This window comes from Phalangium opilio, unplaced genomic scaffold (genome assembly GCF_054372755.1).
Source record: "Phalangium opilio isolate 3A_F unplaced genomic scaffold, DU_Popi_V2 ptg000032l_1, whole genome shotgun sequence".
Lineage (NCBI taxonomy): Eukaryota > Metazoa > Arthropoda > Arachnida > Opiliones > Phalangiidae > Phalangium > Phalangium opilio.
The window spans coordinates 10,744,751-10,749,954 of NW_028324159.1; the positions used below are offsets into that span (position 1 = coordinate 10,744,751).

The 5,204-nt window shown below is 42.1% G+C and overlaps 1 long non-coding RNA gene across 10 annotated transcripts; it reads right to left on the bottom strand.

Annotated features, from left to right (window-relative positions):
* Positions 1–697: 697 nt before the first annotated feature.
* LOC149686159 (uncharacterized) lies at positions 698–3,679 on the bottom strand. 10 transcript variants are annotated; one of them, XR_016384040.1, is made up of 7 exons: positions 3,313–3,679; positions 2,777–3,227; positions 2,617–2,731; positions 2,179–2,576; positions 1,979–2,104; positions 1,269–1,905; positions 698–1,165 (listed from the first exon to the last, which is right to left on the bottom strand). It is a non-coding gene; the product is annotated as an uncharacterized LOC149686159 (long non-coding RNA). The 10 variants fall into 10 exon arrangements; XR_016384042.1 differs by having other exon boundaries at positions 2,617–2,700; positions 3,313–3,678; XR_016384039.1 differs by having other exon boundaries at positions 2,179–2,555; positions 2,617–2,700; positions 3,313–3,677.
* Positions 3,680–5,204: the final 1,525 nt, after the last annotated feature.

Genomic DNA, 5,204 nt, shown 5'->3' on the forward strand with positions numbered 1-5,204 from the left:
TGTTTTGTTAAATAACTATAGGCGGCTATAGCATTTTCTCCGCGTTGAAAGAAAATTTTACAAGCTGGAACGTCTTTTTTTCTCTTAATTAGAAGTATCTCTTTAGAGAAAAGAAAAAAATATATGAGAATCGGAGTTTGGAAAATTTGACCATGCCGAGAGATTCTGGAGAGGTTTATTAACAAACATGTTGAAATAGGTCAGTTTTTTATTAGATATTTAAATAGTGACGTCACTAAAGGACATAAACTGATAAGGTTTTTTTAATGTTCCCCTCTTTTTGCGATGTAGTGATAAGCTTTCTGATAAGCATTTTTTGGCTAAATGAGTCAGTTCGTATACCGGTCTCAAGGTGTTAACATGTTAAATTAACTAAACATGATTCTATTCTATGTAATATACAATAGCCGTATTCAGCTGAAAATTCACTAATACGACCACGCCCCCTCGGCGTATTAGCGGGTCACGTGATATCCGGCTATCATGTTAGGCTCACTAGCGCCAAAACGGAGAGTAGAACAGCACCATAAATGGCGGGATATTTGAAGTCAACCTTGAGCAATCGCAGCGCCGCAAGCGGTGAGGATAGCAGCACCCAAAATGGCGGGAAGTTTGAAAACAGTGAAAACTTGACGCTTGTGGCGCTATAGGTTTCATCTTAGCTCTGGGAAGCATATTACATTGAGTTTACAGCGGGAACAGTAAGATTTATTTATTGTGGAATATACATATTAAAAGTACACTCTTTAATATCAGTTAAGAGTATTAATCATGGCGCAGATAGCTAACGACATAGCTATTGCTGTCGTTTTCGATGACGAGCAATATCTCCGACAGAGGCGTAATGCGTTCTTGTTACCAGAGGAGATATTTCTTTCACAGTATCGTTTGCACATTTTAAGTGTGCGCGCCTTATGCCTAGCTCTTAGGCAGCAATTGGAAAAAGACCACGACCGTGGTGTGGATGTTATTGGGGTGGAGGATGAAGTGCTCGTAACACTGCTGTTTTATGGCTCGGGGACATTTCAGCACGCTTTGGCCAGCAACTACGAACACGGCATGAGTCAGGCGTCAGTCAGTCGTAGCATTGAACGGGTCACCAATGCCATAATTAATGTCAAAAGTGATTTGATATCGTTTCCTACAGATGAGGCGTCAGTAAGGTCTATGAAGGTATGAATTTACTCAGATATTAGCTTTCCAAAGGAACGTTTTTTTATTGTAATTGTTACGATCATAGGCGTCTTTTATGGCCACCTGCAGCTTACCAAACGTTATTGGAGCAATTGATTGTACGCATGTTCCAATCAAAGGCCCTTCACCAAACAGTAATGCGTACAGGAACAGAAAGGGGACTTTCTCCATTAACGTTCAACTTGTGAGACATTTTGCTCTATTCATAACAAATCCGTTTTAATTAAAATGTTTCGTTTACAATAGGTCAGCGACAACGAATTGCGCATCATGAATGTGGCGGCTCGGTGGCCTGGTAGCGTTCATGACTCATTCATCTGGCGAAATAGCAGGCTGTTTGAGGCATTTGTGGAAGGGGACATGCCCCATGGTTATCTTCTTGGTGATGGAGGCTATCCCTAACAACCGTGGCTCATGGTGCCAGTATACCGCCCACAAACTCCGGCAGAGGTTGAATTTAACACCCGGCAAATTCGTGGTAGGTTGTGCATTATTTCCTTGTGTGGCCGGTAATAGTGTTTTGTGTGAAATTTATGTTTGTTTATGTAGGACGAAACGTCATCGAGCGCCTTAACGGCGTCCTCAAGTCACGGTTTCGTTGCCTTGATGGCTCAGGAGGCAAACTATGCTACCATCCGGACAAAGTGTGCCGCATTATAACAGCTTGCTGCATTCTTCACAACATGTGTTTGGCGAATAAGATACCCTTGCCTGAGGATAATGGTATGATAGATTGCTCGTTACTTTCTTTGCATACTGCTCATCAGTATACAACAGTATGTACCTCTTTCGTAGAAGATGGTGCTGTCGAGAATGACGCAGTTGTCGAAATGCAGGCCGACGATGATGCCCCTGCGAATGGGCAGGCTGCAGCGGCTGGTTATCGTGTCCGGCAACACCTCATAAACATCTGCGAAAACCAGTTATAATTCATTTTAACAGGAAGGTGTGTTTCAACGTGAAGCTTTATCTACGTCTAATTACATGGATGTGTTTGTAAGACACTGACTTCCATATTTTGTAGGCATTGAGGTTTGCAGTAGGAAATGGGGCCTGCGTAATCAAAACTCCCCGACTCGATTGCGACCGCAGTAGGCAAAGGGACCTGCGTCATCAAAACTCCCCGACCCGATTACGACCGCAGTAGGCAAAGGGATCTGCGTCATCAAAACTCCCCGACCCGATTGCGACCGCAGTAGCCAAAGGGACCTGCGTAATCAAAACTCCCCGACCCGATTGCGACTGCAGTAGGCAAGGGGACCTGCATCAACAAAACTCCCCATGGGAAACAACGTGTGGCCACCTCCAAGTGGTGTTTCTCGGGTGACGCTAAGTGCCACACATGGCGTGTACTGCAACTCCTGCGACAAATCGGTATGACGCTCTCATTATGGTTAGATATTGTAATAACAAGAAACTAACACATTTCACGCCTTCTTCACAAAATGTATTTTAGCTTCCCATTGTAGTAACGCAATAAGCGACATATTCAACGTATGTCCATAACTGGTGTCAGCAGAGGACGCAAAGAAGGAAACTACACTTATCTTACGGACATGCTGTTTTACATGTGTATACGTACTTGTGTCTGGCTGATAAATGTTTCTCGACAGAGTAGCAATTTCACAATTTGGCCATGCAATGCTTCTGCTTGTATCTGTTTCGCCACGGACCACACTTCATCGAGTTCGGCTTACGAACGTAACCGCTGTCATCACAAACCATGTCACTCTATGACCCTTCCTCATTTGTTGAAACGTGAATATGTGAAAGGGGTCAGTGGCGTTACACTATTTAATATATCAGTTCCCAGAGTTTGTTCGCATCTGTGCTTGCCGGAGAATGTTGTTGCGAATTAAATATGGTTATTATTATCTAATTATTATATTATAAGTCGACTCTTATCAAGGTTCATAAAATAGTTCTTATCTGCCTCGAGCTTTTGTTCCTTTGCACAAAGCAAGCTATAAGTCGCCATACTCTAGTGGTAACCCATAGTAATATCATTACACGAGTTGTACAATTTAAGTTGACTTTAAAGGGATATAATTCAATAAAAAGCATTCGTTGTTATTATAAATTTGTTTCAATTTCATTTTTATCATTATTATTACTCACCGAATTCCCATTAACCGCGCTTAAACCACGTGCTTAACCGAACTCACGAGTCACAGACTCACAGTAATATGAGAATGTTAAGAGCAGACGCTTGTGGAGGTGTTGCCACGACGGAGAGGCCAATGACACAATTTCTCAATATTTTACCTCCAAATTCGTCATATTCCGGCGTATGGTGCTCTTAACCTCCCCGCTGTAGGCGCTGCCGTTGCTGAAGAGAGGTTTACAAAATCCACCAATAACATCTTCCTTGTTATCAGTGTTCGTCTACGTGCACAACACGTGACGGGTTTAGGAAAAAATTACATTATCATCAACACTAATCTTGAGTACTACGCATGCGCACTTAGCACCACCTCGTGCGGCGCCCGGCGGCGACTAGAGCATACGTCTCCAATCATTGCCGTTGGATTAACATTGCCGGATATCACGTGACCCGCTAATACGCCGAGGGGGCGTGGTCGTATTAGTGAATTTTCAGCTGAATACGGCTACAAATTAATAAGTTTAACCCAGGGAAATAAAGAATTCGACTAATAAATTAACTATTTCAATATGCACAATTGCGAGTTCTTGTTTTGGCAACTGATTCACGATTTAAAATTCAACATGGTAGCAGAGCGTGGTTGCCAACAGGAATAGTCAAGTGGAGTCTTTGAAACAAACAACAAGGAACAAAGGACTATTGAACTGGGTAATTGGTGAGTAAGACAAAATGTTGGTGAAATGTATGAAGAAGAATAGACCAAGGCTTATAACGATATAGTCAAGTGAAGTTATGTAAAGATAGACCAAGGCTTAATAATAAAGAAGAGTATACACGTATGAAAGAATAATCAATATGTCTGATCACGACGAACAGAGTGGGACATTCTCATTTAAGAAACTCAATGATTCAAATTATGATTTATGGAAATTTGACATGCGTATGGCACTCTTGGATTTTGACTTATGGGATGTAGTGGATGGCACTTTAATTGAACCGGCTGCTACGGCAGATCCCGAAGACATAGCAACTTATAAAAGAAAATCCCGTAAGGCATTGTCAAAGGTATCGCTTGCGCTTGAAAATACGAATAAGAAATTAATAGCTCAATGTAAAACGGCAAAAGCGGCGTGGGAAACATTACAGAAAATTTATAAACCCAAATATAAGGCTAGAATGGCTGATTTGAGATCGGACTTTATAAGTTGTTGGCATAATGGAACGGATTCCATGGCGGCGTATTTAGCGACCATTGTCAGTCTAGCGGAAGAATTAGAAGATGCAGGCTTAACTATTTCGAAAAAGGAGATAGCCTTCCAAATGCTTCACAAGTTACCGCCACAATATAGTCAAATATGATCTGCATTAGCGTATCACTGGGATGATAAGAAATTAACACCTGAAAATGTTAAGGAATTACTAATATCCGAACATGATAGGCAACGTAGGGAAGTACATGGCGATAGTCAAATAGGGTTTACTGCGGCAAAAATCGACAAGCGAGGACGATATAATAATAATAATGCTAGGACCTACAACCATAATAGAAGCCAATCCAGGCATCGGTCGCAAGACAAGTCCCGAGATTATCGTTGTTTTAAATGCGGAAGAATAGGGCATTATGCAAGAGACTGTTATAGTAAAACTAATCAAAATGATCAGAACCAGAGACAAGGGAGAGCTAGGAACGATGGGCGTAGAGCATACATCTTAGTATGGAGAATTCTAAAAGTGCATCAGTTTCACCCGTATCACATTCTCAAGGTGCAAGCACTTAACCCTGAAGATTATCCTAGACGTCGCTACGTGGCATGTGGTTCAGAGACCTGCACGGGCCGAGTTTTTCAGGTCCGACCCAAGCCCAGCCCGGTTTTAGCATTTTGAATAAGGCCGAAACCCGGCCAGA